Raw genomic sequence first — 19,090 nt, 5'->3', positions numbered from 1 at the left:
AGCACACACACATAGAACCCAAGGTGTGCCTGGAGCATACACCTTGAGATATCCCAACAAACCCCCCCTCAAGGGAATGCCTCAGGCTATGTCAAGGATACATCTAGTGACATAGTATCTCAAGCCATCTCATGGTGGTCAAGGATAAATCTATGGCTAGTATCCCATGCTAGCAAGGGTTCCCAAGGGTGTGAGGCAAACAAAGGGATACATAAGACCCCCCAATGGTTATCTCCCCTGCATGTACATGCACACAATGTCTGCAAGAGGTACCTTGGAGCTAAACACATACACATGGCCTACATCATATGGTGACCAGAGGTGTTTACAAAGAACACAATAGTTTATTCCATTCATTTTGGAGGACTATCCAGGCAGAGTACCTTGACTCAACATAAAAGAGAGATATGGAGCATATGTGGAGCTGGTTCAAAAAGCATAATCATAGGAGGCCTCATCTTGTGGAGGCACATCAACTGAAAGTAAATTGGCAGTTTCCGGTTTTGTAGTTGCTTCCTTCTTGACCTTACAAAACTTTTCATGGTGATTGTTTTTGCCACAATATTTGCAAGGATTGATCTTGAAGCAATCTTTTGAGAGGTGATTGGTCTTCCCACAATGTTTGCAAGGTGGAAACTTGCCCATTTGAGTTTTTATGGCATAGGCTGTGTCATTGCCTCTCCGGAGTTCCTTGTGCCTTTCTTCTTCTTGAAGGGTAGTAATAAGACCTTCAAGAGTAGGATTAGGAAGATTTTATAATGTGGTGACAACATGATCATAATCTTCAGGCATACTTTTGAGAAATACTGCCATTGCATCATCTGTAGTGATTGGAGAGTTGATAGAAGCAAGTTGAGTCATGAGACTGCACATGTGATTGACATGGGCAGCCAAGGGAGTGCCATTAGCCATCTTCGATTCAAAGAAAGCAATCTTAAGTGACAATTTTGAGATGTGAGAGCTAGCACCAAAAATAATATCAAGCTTTTGCCAAGCTTCAGAAGGAGAGTCCATATCAGAAATGTGATGAATATAGTCATCTCCTAAGCCAAGAGCAATAATGCCATAGGCTTTCTCCTCTCTAGCAGGATCTCATGCTAGGCATGTAGGAGCTGAGGATTCTCTAGCATTAGAGGCTATTGAAGAAGAATTTAAAGCAGGTTTGACAAGTGATATTATAGTATACGTTGTCTTTATCATTGAAAACCACGTGCCTCTTTCTCATGTTTAAAAATTGCATGCTCCATCTCATATTCTTGCCTACCTCATAGTAGGGATCACATAAGGATGTTATGTTATCAACCATACCATCATCAGTGACTTTTAGAATCCTCATCTGTGCAAATGACCATTGCTCCACTTGTTCAAATCCAAATACTTCACCTTCTTCTACGTCTTATTTGCAAGTGATCTCATTTGTAAAATGTCCCCTATAGTAAAATCCAAGGTGGTGCACTTTGTATTCTTGATAATGTCTATTGCATAAGTCTCATCTTTGTCCCATGCTATAAATGATTTGTTGGATGTATTGTCAAAGTTTTTCCCTCATCAATGCAAACTTAATTTTCATCTGCCATGTGTGAAAGCCTTTACCATTGAACTTATCAATATGCAAGAAGGTAGCCATGAGAGGGTCTAACCCAAAATGGGCAGTGTCTACTCTCTAACAAGGCTAGAAAAAGCTAAAAAGCTTCAAAGTATAAGCATTTGGTGTAGCAAAGATTTGTAACCAAATTCCATAATAAAAATCATAGTGGAAATGATACTTCAACTTGCATGCTTCATAGAGGTGGCTAAATGAAAGTATTCCAAGAAAATCTAGGTATAGCAACCTTAAGGAAAGTTGTAGCCACAATTGTACTGATGCTATTCAACACTTTAAAATATCAAAAATGCAAAAGTAGCATCTAATGTAGCACCAAATTCATAATACTATCAAAACTGTCCAAAACAGAGGCCTAATCTTGGAGGGCTTGTATCTCACTCTTCAAGATAAGGAAAAGAGGGCTTTTTAGGTAGAAATAAAGCTAGTATACCAGAGAAGAGCCACTAAAGAGGAAAGTCAAAATGCCGCATCACGTCACCATAGCCAAGAGCCTGATTGTCGACTAGTTTCTTTGCATTTGCTCCCTCCTTGGTGGACCATTTCACTTCAAATTGTTGTTGTGCAAGCGTGGCTCAGATGAATTTTGAAATGGTTCCTCCAACAAGTCATATTGCACGAAATGGCATCAGAAAGAAAGCAGCTGTTGCACGGGTCTGAGGGCACCATTCCCTAATTGCTCTGACATGGAAGGTCGCCTATATGAAGGGTCTCTCCAACTAGAAGGACTCTAGAAGAGGTCGCCTATAGGAGAAGAATTCAGCCCTCCAAGTGGTTGGGCAAAAAGGGGCAAAATGGAGAGGAAGGTGGGGAAGAAGAAGATGACATGGCATAAATGGGCTCAAGGAGGATCATAGTGCTCTAATACCATGTTGGAGAAGTGAAAGGAAAGCATGGAGCTAAACACAAAACAAGAGAATGCTTATGGAATGAAGAAGGGTGAGGTCCATATGTAGGCACCTCTACATGAGCCACCAAGCTCCACAATCATCTCCTCAATCAGCTCCTAGAATCTCTTAATCAGCCTATGTGGCATCTACCACCACCTAACAGTGCTTATGGGCACCTAACTGTGCCTCTAGCACACACACATAGAACCCAAGGTGTGCCTGGGGCATACACCTTTAGATATCCCAACAATTATGAGTTTTTGGCCATGCCTTTTTGCCTAACTAATGGTCCAACTACTTTTAGTAGGCTGATGAGAAGGGTTTTGTGACCCTACTTGGGAAAATTTATCATAGTCTTCTTTGACGACATTTTAGCTTTCAGCCAAATTGAGGAAGAGCATAAGGATCACCTTGCTAAGGTGATGGAGCTCCTAAGGAAGGATCAATTGTTCCTAAATACAAAGAAGAGAGAGTTCTTCAGGATAGAAATAGAGTATTTGGGACACATTGGGTCTCCTCAGGGAATTCAGGTTAACCCTGAAAAGGTTAAGGCCATAATTGAATGGCCAATACCCAAAAACATACATGAGCTGAGATCCCTAGGGATGTATAATTATTATCATAGATTCATTAAGAGTTTTGCATGTCTTGCTTCTCCACTAACAAATTTGTAGAAGAAGTATTCCTTGTATGAGTGGGGAGAGGTTCACTAAGTAGCTTTTGAGGAGCTTAAGAGAACACTGGTCACTGGACCAGTGTTAATACTTTCTGATATGGACAAAGAGTTCTTTGTTGTATGTATGGATGTGAGTGGTACCTCGATTGGGGTAGTGTTGATGCAAGGTGGAATCCCATTGCTTATGAGAGTAGAAAGTTTCAAGGGGCTGAATTGCAATAAATCACATATGAGAAGGAGTTACTGGCAGTCATTCATGCTTTGAAGTTAAGGAAGCAATATCTATATGGTTTTGCTTTCAAGATTAAGACTGACCATCAAAGTATCAAGCACTTGTTTTCTCAACCCATTGTTTCTTCAAGGCAAATCAAATGGGTTGAATATATTCAATCCTTTGGGCAACCAAATATTGAATATCAACCTAGAAAGGAGAATTTAGTAGCTGATGCTTTGAGTAGATGGCCCCAAGTTAATCACATTTCTGTGATTAAGGAGAAATCATTAGGAGCAGTGGTTGAAGCTTATCCTTTAGACGAGGACTTTGCTGAAATTTATGGGAAGATTCAATGTAACGAGGTCAGGGGTTTAGAGGCTTATTCCATCGTGGATAGATACTTCTTGTTGGGATGTGCCATATGTGTACCCAAAACATTTTGGTATCTAGTCATGAGTGAGTTACATGCGAGTCCATATTCTGGACATAGATGCATTAGAGGGACCATTGATAATATTGAGAGGTACTTCCATTGGCCTAAACTTCGCAAAGAAGTTTCAACCTTTGTTCAACAATGTGAAACATGTCAGTGCATTAAATCTGGCACAAGTAAGATTGCTGGTCTTTTACAACCTTTGCCTATTCCCTCTAAAAGGTGGGAATACATTACATGGAGTTTTTGTTAGGTTTCCCCAAGGTTGGTCAGTTTGAGCAGATTTTCACTATTATAGATAGGCTGAGTAAACAGGCTCATTTTACTCCTTGTAAAAAGGAGCTGTCTGAGTAAACAGGCTCATTTTATTCCCTATAAAAAGGAGTTGTCTGCTCTTGAAAAACAGCAAGGTTATTCACAAGGGAAATATTTACATTACATTGGGTTACCAAAATCTATTGTATTTCGATGATGATGGCCCTTTCATTAGGAACTTTTTTTCTTCAAGAAAATTACTTCATTAAGTATGATTGAAAATCATGAGAGCAAGCTCAAGCGGGAATACATCATGATGCATGAGAGGAAAAAAACAACTCAAAGGGAGCAAATAAAAATCCAAGGCGGAGGCTAAAAATGCTACCTCAACCATGAAGGAGACTCAAAAAAGAAAGGAGATCCTCTCCAAACTTTGAAAAAAGTAACTCTCATGGCAGTGGCTACTCTCTGGAGGATCCGTGCATGCTCGCCCAAATGGCCATCATAGTGTGTACTATGTCGGTCCAAATACTGGCCATAGTGTGAGAGGGGTAAACTAGGTACCCTCCATCACCTCTGTACACCTAGCTCTCCAAATATGCCAAGCTGAAACGCTAGACAAAATCTCCCATGATGTGTCTATTGAGGCAGAAGCAGCTCTGAAAGGAGGGAAGGGAACATCCTAGAGGGAACAAGACTCCATTGAGTATCGCCATACAATGAAAGCTAGATCTGGATCATGTCCCTCGAAGAACACCTGGGGGCCAGTAAGAGATAACCATGCTACTGAACCCCAAGTCATATAGAAAGGTGTTGTATGAAAGATGCTAAAAATCTTAGCAACACCTTTCCACATCATCCTAGCCTATCTGCACTCCCAGAGGCAATGTTGTACTGACTCAACTACTATGTGGCAACAAGGACAAGTAGAGTCAGTCCCGAACCTAGATCTCTACAGGTTCACTGCAATCCCTCCATGAATAGAAAGTCAAAAGAAAAGAGTGATCTTTCTATTCCTGAGGGATTTCCAGAGCCTATGCCAAAATTTTTTCTGCACAACTGCAAAAATCTGAAAACTATCCCAATGAGGGGCTTTGGAGGGCCTCCAACCTCTACTGCTGAGCTAAAATCTCCGAGCATTTCTGACGGTATAACAAAATAACGGGATGCTCTTCTCTCGGTGCCCCTCATCAATCCATTCCCACTCCCCTAGGTCCCACTGTAGGAACCCAATAGGGGAACCACCGTATAACTAGAGTCTCCAAGACCTTAGTGCAAGGACAGAAGGATCGAGGTCAAGATACCACTATGAGTCCATGCCCCACTCCATGAAACCTGCAATCCTAACAGGATCATTAGCAACTTTTGGATAGCCCTATTAGAGAATCTCAGAACCAAACTGAAATTTACTACAGCCTTCCATCCTCAAGGAGATGGACAAAGTGAGAATGCCAATCAAACCATAATTACTTTACTTCAAGCTCATGTCCATGACCAACCTAGAAGGTGGCCAGAATTCTTACCCATGTTAGAGTTTGCTTATAATAACACTGTACATACTTCCACCAAGAAAGCCCCATTTGAAATTATGTATGGGCAATGTTTACCCACTTCAATAACACACTTGGGGGAGTGAATTTTTTTTTGTGACCAATTTGCTAAGGATGTGTCATAGGCTATTAAGCAGGTAAAAGAACATATTAAGAAGGCCCAGGTTCAACAATCCAAGGGAACCAATAAGAAAAGAAAAGAAGTTTATTACAAGGCACAAGGAAGGTGACATTTAAAGAGATTGGAGCAACAGGAGATAGACTCGTGGAGAAGCTGTCAGCCGATGGTTATAGTATCTTCGAGAGGTTGGAAAGTTTCTCGAGGGTTCCAATTAGGATTGGATACTCTGAAGAGCAGAGCAAGCCTGTTCGAATTGGAGGAAAAAACCATCGAAGGCACATTTGTCTCGCAAAAACATCAAAGTCTGCGAAAAGCTGAGTTGGTTATGGAGGACTGGACGGAGGGATGTAGCACAAACCTAAACCCAAGAGTTTGTTAAAAATGGAGCATGAGCAAGAGCAAGTGAGAAAATGAGGGCAATAGCAAGTATAATTTCATTCATGAGCAGAGTTACATATAGTGGAATGCCCCTGAGTAGGTGGCTCCAAATCCATGATTATCTCTATGATTGTCTCCATTAGTAACACCCCCAAGTCCTCCATCAACCTGACCACCAAGTCCCTAACTTATCTCAATCACACCAACATAGGTGACACCTAACTAATGAGTCACCAGACACACCTACCATGGTGCTCACTAACACTCACACCATGTCCTACACAAGCACTAGCACACTGGCACATACACACCACATGACCATGTCCATAAGTGTGTCCCCTAAACATCAATTTATCCAACACCCCCCACTAAATTGATGACCTTCTACCTTGGGGTAGCCCTTCATGTCTCACTCCATTTGCATTGGCAGTAGGCACATGTGGACGCCCTAGCTCCACCGTGGCCTCACTCCAAATCTGGCTACCTCAGTTTACAACAAGAGAGTCCACCTGGAATATGTGTCTTTGGGTATCACCATAGGACGTATAACTCAAAGCAAGCAAACATGACTAACTAAAATGGAAATAACATATCATTTTAGGAGAGACTATCCATGGCAGAGCACCTTATTGACTCAATCACACAACATAAAACTAGGTGATAGGGTCAATGCCCCCTGGATGAAATCTCCCTTATTGCTGACAATCATATCATCACAGTAGACATCATACTTCTTGTTGCTTGGATCCTTTTCCGTAAGGCCTTGTCCATCATGACATCTTCTTCAACTTGTCTTTTGGCAAGCATATCAAGAGCGAGTTTCCTTAAGTGACAGTCTTCAAGTGTGTATGGTTAGACCACAAAATTTGCAAGGCACCTGTTTTATATACTCATCTTCTTGCTCTTCTTTAGGGTAGAAGAAATCTCCTTCTCCATAAAGATGTAAGTTATTGGAGAGGAACTCAAACATACCCAAGGCTTTGGAGTAGTAATAGCCCCTTGGTTTCTTTCGACAATAGTACTTTGGCCCTTTTAGCCAAGCACTCTTAAACTTTCACTTTTTAACTCTTACGTAATTGCCATTAGATGACTCTCTAGTGGAGGCCATCTTGGGAAGGTCTTACCACTGATGTGGCAGTGTCTTCACTAATAGTTACAAATGTCTCAATCATTCAAGACAATCAAAGCCAAGAGAGTCAAACCAATGCTTTCCAAAGTCAAATAGCATGCTGGGAACAAAAGCCCTCAAGAAATTTCTCAGTTTGACTTGGTTAACTCTGTCAAACACAGTCAAACATGCCAAAAATGGTCAAGCTTCATACAGTGATCTTGGAGCCAAAATTCGTCACTTTAGGAATAGCATTCATGGGGGTTTTCACACAAAATGAAAGCCTAAATACTAGAGAAGATTCACCAGAGAAGAATCGTGCAATCATGCATCACGTCGCCTAACATTACACAGTGAATTCTGGCTGTAAAAATCGATGAGTGTGGCCCAAATAATTCACCAACGAAGATGAAATTCCATCAAAAGGTAGCCCTTGGGGTCGCCCAGCCTCGTGTAAGAGGAATTTGAGAATGGTTTAGGTATGCAACCAGCATTACAGAAATCCCACCATGAAGTAGAGGAAGCGGCACACAAAATCGACGATGATTTGGGGAGATCCCTCTGGTCAGAAATGTCGCCCAGACATGAGCAATCTCTAGCTTGAAGGATTCCTCAATCCATTAGTCGGATGCTGAGTATTTGCTCTTGCAAAATCGTGGGAAAAGGGGAAAACTCCATGGATGAGAAAAGGAAGCGTGGTAGGGATGACCACATGGCAACAAAATCAAGCCTCAGTCAACTAGGCTCTGATAACATGTTAGAAATGGATCCTGAGCAAGAGCAAGTGAGCACATGAGGGCGATAGCAAGTATGATTTCATTCATCAGTAGAGTTACATATAGTGGAATGCCCCTAAGTAGGTGGCTCTAGATCCATGATTATCTCCCTAATTGTCTCCATCAGTAACACCCCCAAGTCCTCCATCAACTTGACACCAAGTCCCTAACTTATCTCAATCACACCAACATAGGTGACACCTAACTAATGGGTCACTTGACACACCTACCATGGTGCTCACTAGCACTCACACGATGTCCTACACAAGCGCTAGCACACTGGCACACACACACACACACCACATGACCATGTCCATAAGTGTGTCCCCTGAACATCAATTTATCCAACAGAGTTTCTTCTCATGAAAGGAGAGACGTATCTAAGAGAGGTTGTGTATCGCAGTGTTGGAGATACGGCAATCAACCTCAGAAGGAGTCTTCCTAGAAAAAAGGAGAAGAGCATAATCTTCTGGATTTAGGAGAGGGAGCCAAAACAATCGCCTTAGTGGTGGGTGTTTTGGCCTCTTTCTCGACCTGGTGGAGCAGAGTTGCTTCGTGCACCTAATCATTTCTGTTGTCTTCCCGAACCAAATTTCTGGGCATTCTGGTTTCTTCGTGACAAGGAAGCTTGTGCATTGAAGGGGTGAAAGGCTTCTGTTGAGCTTTGTTCCCCTACTGTTGTCGATTTCCATGCTGGTTTCCCTGTCGGTTTCCTCATGAGTTCCCCTACTAGTTTCCCTACCAATTTCCCTGCTAGTTTCCTTGCGGTTTCCCTTTTGGGTTTGAGAACGATTGCTTTGACCATTTCTCTTCTTGTTTTGTCCATTTCCTCGGTTTTTTTGTTTTCCACAAGCTTGGGGATTCTTTTTTTGGTTTCCCTTGCATGTACTCTCTGCTATAGATTTTTGCATTTGTTTGACTTGTACCTACACCTACTTTTGAACTTGTTGTATCACCAACTTGGCAATAGATTCCTCTCTAGGCATGTTTTCAGCTTCTCCCATTGCTTGATCATGTTCCTCTCTACATTTGGCAAAGACATTCTATTTGATCTTACTGTTGAGAAGGCTGGTAATCCTGAAATTATTGATAGCATTTCTAAAATCTCAAACCAACTGATTGTGCCATTCCTTGGTAGTGTTTTCTCAAAGGATCTGCGGTGTGTTAAGTAGGTTGAGATCAGTCATCAAAGCCAAAATTTCGCGAAGGCTAGCCTCTAAAGTCTGAAGGTAGTTTTAAAATTTTAGGCGTTTTTTGGCCTGCTTGCACCTCTCGTTTGCCTAGCCAAAGGTTGATTCGCTTTAACAAGCCAATCTGAATCCTTTCGTGGAGTCTTGCATGTGATTGTCTGCTTGGCCAAAGGTGTGATTTGCTTTAACAAGCCAATCAAGATCCTTTCGCACAATCTTGCATGTGATGTTGCACATGCACTCACTTTTTCAGCACTTGTGGTTCACAGAAAGCACACTACACTTTCTATTTTGCACTTCTTAAAGTGCACTCCACGGTGCACATAACCGACCCCCGAAAAACCATTTTTAGATTTTTTTGCTGCCGCAGCCTATCCTTTTTGCTACCGCAACTAGCCGATCACTCATCCTTTTTGCTATCCTTTTTTGCTATCGCAGCTGGCCGATCACTCATACTTCTACACAACTTTTTATGTTTTCCTAAACCCTAATCCCTAAATCAATTTGCAAGCCTAAACCCTAAACCCTAATATCCGGAGACGCCAACGGGGGCCTCAGGAAGAGTTCTCTTTTCCCTTTAACAGCCCACCCACCTTGAAATTAGATCACCTGGAGATAGGGTCCAACGGAGGGGCGAGAGGGGGGTGGAGAAGGGATGGGGACAAGCTGGGGAGGGGCAGCGGGGCGGGAAGGGCAATGGGGGGGGATGGGGATGGGGGCGGGGAGGGAGGGTAGGGAGGGAGGAAGGGAATTATTGTGTATGCTGAGGTTTAAGTGGATTCTACCACCCTTTAGTTTGTGAAGGGTGGCTTCACAATCTCTCTAAAATTAGCCCATATTATTGTTCATGCAAATCCAAGGGGGGGAGGGGCGTGCCGTGCAAGGGGGGAGGTGCACATGCGCCCGGGAGGGAGGGAAGCAACAAGTTAGGGGAGCTCCTAGCATGTTGCGTGAGCAATAGGTTGGGGGTGCACCCAACCTGTTGCTCAAATCAATATTTTTTAGAGGTTTGAGCAACAGGTTGGGTGCACCCCAACCTATTGCTTGAGCAACAAGTTGGAGGTGCATCCCAACCTGGTGCATGGAATGTTAATAATTAAAATTCATATTACTTTATTTATTTAACCTAGTATATTATCCTTCATTACATTTTTAACCTAGTATATTATCCTTTATTACAATCACAATCTTGGTTGAGTAGATGTGGTGCATGCTATGCACACGCACACCTTAGATGAGTAAATAGAAAGTTGTGAGTACATATGTATTTCACCTTTGCCAAACAAGCAAGTTATACATTATCCATGTTTTTTATCTTCTTGATGAAGTACATAACATCATGAATGCTATGTAGGTGTGTGAAGATTGTGGTGAGTTGGTTGGGACACTCATGCACAAAAAGTCTAGCAAGAGCCAAACAAATGTCTCCCAAGGTGCAATTTTAAATGTACCATTTGAGGTTGCTTTCCTCTTTATGGTTAAATGTTTACTTTGGATGCCGCTTAACATGGTATTGATATAGGTTCTTGTGGATGGTACATCCAAAAACAGCCTAAAAAATATAGTCAAATTTTCAAAATGAATCAAAAGACATGTAAGACACAATGTAAGCAAATATGCACCCTTGACATTGCATTGGGATGGCACTCATAACAAATAATCCTAACTTCATTGGTGTGGTATTTAATCACTAAGTGAACAAGGATCTGTATACACAAGGATGATTGTGAGTCTTGAGGTTACCGTGGACATTAACGGTGGGTCCTCCTCAGTAAATTAAAGCGTTTTGTGATTGGATTTATACCAAAGGAGAGGACAGCTCTTAGATTTTTGAATATAGAGAGGGTTATCCATTGGCCTATTCATTTGGAATCAGCTTGGACATTCCAGTGCTTCCCCAAGTCATGAAACCTTGGTTCATGTAACTCCTCCACGAAAGCTTGTGCCATGCTGCTCTAGTTTCAGCCTGCAGCTTTTAAAAGAGGGCACCCATGCATGCATCTGTTCTTTGATTTCAATATGCATTCCCTACTATTTGGCAGTACATGCTTTAAGGTACATGACATTGGGAACAATGCTGGTATAGTAAGAGAGGACCAGTGATGAGAAAGCCATTATCCATTCCAACAAAGGAAAGGATAATGGGAAAGTTAACCCTACCCAATGACCAATTGCATTGCAGTGAAAAGAATCCCTGGACTATTCCGAAGTCTACATGATATCCAAAACTGATGTATAAAGCACACTGCGCTAGTATTCTTAAATCACAAATAAATTGTGAACTTTTCACCAATATATGGTATTACCATTTTAAGTTTCAGACCCAACGGAATCCAACCTCGTCATGCAGGCTTGTCGCTGGACCATCTCTGCATGGCATAACATAGTACAAACTCTACAGACTCAAAATGCAACCATCCATGCCTTCTTTAGTATGCTAAATCATGAATCTTGCACCAATACATTGTAATGTAACATTTTAACGTCTCAGATGCAGTGAAATTACCTTGTAGTGTGTGCTTCATCTGCCATGGCACAACATGATGCCAATTTCATAAACTCACAATTGTCATCATCCGTGCCTACTTTAGCATCCATGAATGTATATTTGTTCTGCATTCCCTTCCATTGTCAGTAAAATGTCCGCAATAACGATTCCTTTTGTTAGAGTTAACAGACAATCAGTTCAGTTGTTTGATTGCTTCCTACTATGTCAGCACTTCAATAGTCGTGTATTTGTGACCTAATTGTTGTGCTGTTGTACCACAGCCTTTTCCAATGGCATTACGGTACAAGACTCAAATATGTGTCTACTGTTATGTAATTCCTCCCGTTATATGTCACCGCTCTCCAAGATCAGTAAAGCAATTCTAAATTTCTACAGTGATATTTAAAAGTGCTTTGACACACTAGTAAGAACTCAAATGCAGGACATCCTAGCATTAACCCAAACAGAGTTCTTCTCCTCTCTTTTCGAGTTCGTCTATTGATTTCAGCTCTGACATTCCGTTCTTTTGTTTAAGTTTGGTAATTAAAATTCCATTTGATTTTCTAGAATCACCTGGTTCTGATGGAATCTCAATTTCTTTACAGTTCTTATATATTTTCCCCTAGAGACCAGACTCGATAGTTATTGCCAGACTCACCTTTAAGGGTGCATGTAGTTGGTTCTTGTAATCCAGTCATGTAATCAACATGCTCAGCGGCAATCTGTCCTTGCAGAGGTGTGGCCCCTGTGCCACGGAGCTATCAAGGCACCATGGTGGGTGTGCAAAAGGTTCGGACCTGAAATTGACCCAAGCCAACAGTATCACATATGCTTATTTTATGTTGAATTACACACATATGCATTACGTGTAGACCTTTCCCTCTAGCATCCTGCCCTGGCCAAAATTTAACCTAGTGCATGACAATGACAGACAGAGGAGCTCACCTCTAAAATTTATCCTGCCTGGAGGCACCCATGGTCATTTCTGAGGCCTGTTTAACCAGTCCCATGGTCCAAACTGGCCCGCCCGAACTGGTCATGGTGGTCTGCCAGATGCACATTGAAGCCCCTCCTAACTGCTGTCCTACACAATTCTACCATCCTGCTCTGTCTTGCTGTCTTGTTGTCGAGTTGCCACTGCATCACAATCTGGCTGCATCTGCATGAAGCAGAAGGAATGCATATAAAGTCCCTTGCTAAGCGTCAGAGTAGGGACTAGCAAGCATGTAGAATGAGCATGTTCTCACCCCCATTTTCTCACATGCCCCAACTTCCAAGTGTGAACAAGTGAGATTCAGCATCCCTCTTTAAGTCTCGAATAAGCCTAATCCGATGCTCACTGAGGCCAACATTCTTGATAAATTGAAAACAATGTCATCACAGCTGGCGTGACAAGATGACAATTGAGAGGCCTGAAGTTCCAAACAAAGCAATTTTTCTCCATTGAATCCTTCCCATTGGTAGTAACAATGCTCTTTTGTTCCATCCCTCGTCAATAAGACAGCATATGGCAACATCATCAAGGACGACAACAAAGTGAAGTCGGTCCCCTTCAATAAGAATTTGCAGGTTGAATCCACGCTGCCAGTGTCTTAAATTGTTTCCATCTCCAGGTCAGGTTCATACTGCTGGACACAATTGAGAATACCTGCTAACAAGAAGAGTCAATGAATTCTGCAGATTTTTTCCTCCTAGGAAAGGAAAGGAGCTTGTCCAGCCATCGGCTGTTTAAAAGACATACAAATTGAGAATAGATCAACTTCACGCTGTGGATCTTCGGGACAACTTTGGATTCTTCAGGGGCAGGCTTTGTCCTTGAGTACCACTTTCAGCCTGTGTTTCTTCTTGAACCCCTGCTGGCTGCTATGCATGCCAATGAGGCAAGCAGTGCTCATCTAACATAGCTCACTGCAGAAATTTTTCAGGGGGTGTCTCATATCAACGGAAAAAGTGTGGCAAAGGTCTTACTCATCTAATGCCTTTCAATGTCGTTGCAGATAAGTTTGACCAGAGTGGTAAATGCTCGAGTTGACCTTCAAGTTTACCAATAATCTCCACATGAGCACAAGCCGTCCTTGAAGTGATGAAAGCAGTTAGCATCTTTTATAATAATTTCTCGCTCAGCAGACTTTGAGATGAATTTAGTAACAATATGGCAAGAATTACACATCCGCAGGTTGCTGGTAATGCGCAGAATTGTTCCAAATGGCATTCTGATTAATCCAAAAGCAATGGCCAGCAACTCAGAATGAAAGCAGAAACTCTGCTGCTTCCTCTCCTGTTCCAAGTTATGAAGCTCTGGTTTTGTGTACGTCGCATGATCCACCTCCAACATCTGCCTATGCCAGCTATCCAACTCTGCATAAATCTCCCCCATCAGAGGGTGAGATATATCTCCAGTGGCAAATTCATGCACGTTATTGTTGATCTCAATCAAGCTGAAACCTGATGGCTCCATGATGCCCCTGTCTTCCATCACTTTTCTTAATATTTTTAAGTCCTCACACTTGCCAGCTGCAGCATAAATATCTGCTAGAATTAGATACACAGCAGAACACCCTAAATCCAACTCAAGAATTTTTTCGGCTATACGTTCTCCTCGCTCCACATCACTATGGCTTCTGCAGGCACTAAGCAAAGCTAGCCACTCAGTACTGCCAGGTTGAACTGGCATTCTGTTGATCAAGCCTTCAGCCTCATCTAGACGCCCTGCACGCCCAAAAAGGTCAATCATACAGGCATAATGACTAGGTGTATGTGCAATCCCGTGATCCCGGTTCATGGATTTGAAGTAGCGACAGCCCTCATCCACCATGCCAACATGGCTACATGCATACAAGATGCTGATGAAGCTGACTTCATTCGGCTTCAGACCTTCCAGCTCCATTTCTTGGAAAAGTTGTATAGCCTTCTTGCCATGACCAAGTTGAGCACAGGCAGCCATCATGGAAGACCAAGAAACCACATCCCGCTGCTGCATATTGTTAAACACCCTCAACGCATCCTCTACACTGCCACACTTTCCATACATATTGACTAAGGCATTTTGAACAACATTCCCTGACTCAAATCCACTTGCAATGATGTGATCATGTATTCTCTTGCCCTCCGTCAAGGCAGTGGTGGTAGCACATGCAGAGAGAATGCTGATGAAGGTGATGCAGTTTGGTTTCACATCTTCCATCTGCATTTGTCTAAAAAGTCGATGAGCATCATTGTCATACCGATGCTGAGCAAAGATGGCTATCATCCCAGTCCAGGATACAACGTCACGCTCCTGCATGTGATCAAAAATCATCTTTGCATCCTCCATACTCCCACATTTCCCATACATATTAACCAGGGCATTTTGAATAGGAATAAGTACATCCATGCCGCTTTCAATAACCAGTGCATGAACCTCCCTACCCTCTGCACGGGCCACGATGCTGGCACATGCAGAAAGAATGCTCACATAGGTTATCTCATTTGGATTCACACCTTGATGCTGCATAGGGTAAAACAACATGAGTGCCTCTTTGCCAAGACCATGTTGGGCATACACTGAAATCATGGAAGTCCATGAGAAAACGTCCCTTTGACACATTCCATCAAACGTCCTCCGTGCATCTATCACGCTCCCGCACTTCCCATACATGTCAATGATTGCATTCCCCACGACAATGTCCAATTCAAACTCACTCTGAGCAATGTGAGCATGAATTATCTTACCCTCCGCTAAGACTGCCAGACAGGAACACGCTGAAAGGACACTAACAAAGGTGGCTCTGTCTGGCTTCACAGATTCCATCCTGTGGAACAATTCGACAGCCTCCTTACTCTGCATATGCTGGACATAAACTGCAATCATGGAATTCCAGGAAACAACATCTCGTTGACGCATTTTGTCAAACATGTTACGAGCATCCTCCACACTCACACACTTACCATATGCATTGATGAGGGCAGTTCCAATTACAACATCAGACTCAAATTCACTCTTAACAATGCTAGTATGAATCTTCTTAGTATCTCCTAAGGCTGACGAGCTGGAGCATGCACTAAGAGCTGTAGCAAAGGTAACTTTGTCTGGCTTGATGTGTTCTGTCTGCATTCCTTTATATAGCTGCATGGCCTCCTTGTCACGTTCATGCTGAACATATGCTCGCATCATGGCATTCCATGAAATGACATTTCGCTGAGGCATAGTGTCAAAAATAGCTCGTGCATCATCCACGCTCCCACACTTACCATACATATTAATAAGGGCATTCCTCACAATTACATGGAGATATCCATGCTCACCGGCCCGGGCATGAATCATCCTACCCCGTGCTAGGGCTGTCGGGCTGGCACAGGTATTCAGGATTGTTACAAAGGTTACGTAGTTTGGCTTGATGCATTTCAAAATCATCTGCCGAAAGAGCACAAATGCCTCTTCGTCGTGCCCACTATGAGCATAAACTCCAATCATTGCAGTCCACGAGACAACATCCCGTTGATCCATTTCGTTAAACACATTCCTTGCATCCTCAACACTCCCACACTTGCCATACATCGTGACAAGGTAGTTCGACAAATAGATATCATGCTTCAGTCCTCTGCTGATGATGTAAGCATGAACTTGCTTGCCCTCCGCGAGGGCCCTGAGTTTGGAGCATGCGTGTAAGAGAGGAGCAAAAGAAGCAGAATCCACTGGGGCAGAGGTGTGGTCCAAACGATCAAGCAACTCTCTAAGTCGGGCACGTTCATGCCGAGACTGATGTAAAAATGTATTGGCAGCCAAAGTACGAAGGCCAGCGACAGTTCTGTGGTCACCTAGAAGGCCAAAATAAAGGACCCAATGTAATGAATGCGAAAATGCGAGGAAAGAGAAAGGAGGAGAAGGCGTACCAATGACAATGGCGAGGATCCATCTGTGTGGTGCAATCGAAAGCCTCATACTCTAAAGCATTACAAAGATGGATTGCCTGTTCCCGGAAGACGGTGAACTTAAAAGCCCATGCATTCGAATGCCTGAGCATTTATTTGAAGACCACAATCCAAACACCAGATGTATACATGCCCAGCAAAGAAAATGCTCTATCCCAGATTCCCCACACCTTCACGAGCATTTATTTGAAGACCACGATCCAATCACCACATGTTTATTTGCCCAGCAAAGCAAATGCTCTATCCCCACACCTTGCCTTGAATTCTAGGCTTCTAACAAAGACATTTGGGTTGGAGAGCACTCCATCCTGAACCCATTGACTCAACTCTGTCCCATGGCGCATAGCCTTCACAGCACCTTCTGAGCAACTTTGACTTTACCCCTCTAGCTGTAGATACAAGCTTCAGTCCTCTCAGTCCCATGCTCTTTATCCTCCCTGTCACTCTTCATGCAAGGAGCTCCCGTAATACTCAGCAAGGTTTGCATAACTGAATGCGCCATTGCTTGGCAAGACACCTTGTGGTTATAACTACCTTCGTATTCCAATTTATGTTCCAATGTCAGAACCTGCACTACAGTACTGGTCTAGCATATGAAGATCGATGTGACAACTCTACATCAATGAATGCTTTAGCTTGGAGGGGTTGTTCCCACGGGCAAACACTTCTAGGGAGGAAAGTGCTCTAAATCCAATGAGGAATCTAGCAATAGTGCCAAAACCAAAACATGAGGTCTCACTATTTTATAGAGGGAAGATACAAAAGCATAAGGAGGCTCACTAGTAGTTGAGGTGCTCTTCAAAGGCGACTCAATTCACACACTTTGAAAGCTAAATTTTTACAATGGAATGCCAATCATAGCGACAATGCACTAGTGAGAAAATGAAGTCACAAAGCTGGCCAAATGATGAATCCAGTATACATATTAGACCCAACTAAGGATGTGAGAAGGTGTGAGAGAGAAGCCATTCGGTGGCTCCAACGAGAAGGTTGGGATTTAGGAGCCACTTACCAATCACGATGTATTAACACCTATGCATGGGCAAGTACTCTCACCTAATTCACTGCCCTAGAGTGTATGGAGCGATGAGTTCATGAATGTATGAATTAGGTGAACTTTTTCACCTAATTCACTACCCTAGAGTGAAGAGATGCAACTCGATGGCTCCAAATCAAAGCTTGAGCTTTAGGAGACCCTTACTAATCAAAATGTATGAACACATATGCATGGATTATGGAAGTGTCAAACATTTGGTGACAATACATACATATTTTGGAGCTACTATTATGATGTTTTACTCTATTCTCCACATACTTATGCCTAATATAATGTAGTCTAGCTCAATTTTTGGCAACAACTTGTCAAAAAATAGGTATAAAATTGCATTTTAGTCAAATCTTTGGTTCCATGTTTTAATTTTTGAGCCACATTTTTGCACAAAAATCCTTGGGAATGCAAAAAATTTGCCCAAGAAAAATACATTGCCAGCCACACGGTAATGGTGCCACATCATCAAGACATGTAGTAATAGCTACCTCATCATTACCAATGTGGTAAACACTAGCACCTTAACATTAACACATGATAGTGCCATGTCATAATACCATGTGGTAATCCAATCATCAATGCCACATAAGCACACATGCTGAGCATACTTTTGTAAGCATCATGTGAGCAGACATTGCCACTGTGAAGATTGTGGGAGAGAGGGAAGGAGTCTCACTTGCGGCTTTCTCACATGCACAATGGGGGAATACACACAAAGGTGGAGGCTGAAAACAGTTTTCCTCTTCTTAGTTGTGAAAGCCAAAAGAACTCTAGTACAAAGAAATAGAAGAACCCTATATGTGGGTCTCAAACCAAACTCAAATAACTAAGGTGGCATACTAACTGAGCCACAAACTAGAGTAGATAAGGATAGCTGTCATCCAGCTATTATTCGTGGGTGGTGTACCAACCGCATCTCCAGCTAACAAGTCGGTGACATAAATACACAACGGTCACCCTGGCATATCGCGAGTGGAGCTCGATATCTCAACACTCCCCCTCGAGCTCAATCCCAATTCCTGCACACCAAGCAGGTCTCTGAACTTGCGCAGCTTCTCTGCGCCCAATGCTTTCGTGAATATGTCAGCTACCTGATCCTCTGTGCTGACATAAACTAGATCAATAAGACCTAGTAAAACCTTCTCCTGCACATAGTGATAATGCACCTCAATGTGCTTTGTTCTATCATGAAAGACTGGGTTCTTTGCCAAGTGTATGCTGCTCATGTTGTCACAATAAATGACAACTGGCCCATCTGTAGACTGATGCATATCATAGAGTAGCTTATGCAACCAAGCTACCTCACATGCAGCCATTGCTGCACCCCTGTACTCAGCCTCTGTGCTCGACAAGGCAACTGTAGGCTGTTTCTTGCTGCTCCAAGTGACTGCAGCACTCCCAAAAGAGAACACATACCCACTGGTAGATCGTCTATCAGAAATACTACCA

General features: G+C 42.7%; 1 pseudogene across 1 annotated transcript; it reads right to left on the bottom strand.

Moving 5' to 3' along the window:
- Window positions 1-12,103: 12,103 nt before the first annotated feature.
- LOC147892145 (pentatricopeptide repeat-containing protein At3g26782, mitochondrial pseudogene) lies at window positions 12,104-17,072 on the bottom strand (annotated as a pseudogene). Its single transcript, XR_015542512.1, has 2 exons — window positions 12,628-17,072; window positions 12,104-12,479 (listed from the first exon to the last, which is right to left on the bottom strand). The product of XR_015542512.1 is annotated as a pentatricopeptide repeat-containing protein At3g26782, mitochondrial pseudogene (transcript).
- Window positions 17,073-19,090: the final 2,018 nt, after the last annotated feature.

This window comes from Dipteris shenzhenensis, chromosome 17 (assembly GCF_047967505.1).
Source record: "Dipteris shenzhenensis isolate YYH24624 ecotype China chromosome 17, Dip_SZ_1.0, whole genome shotgun sequence".
NCBI classification, from domain to species: Eukaryota; Viridiplantae; Streptophyta; class Polypodiopsida; order Gleicheniales; family Dipteridaceae; genus Dipteris; species Dipteris shenzhenensis.
This window is presented reverse-complemented; position numbering and strand designations above follow the sequence as displayed.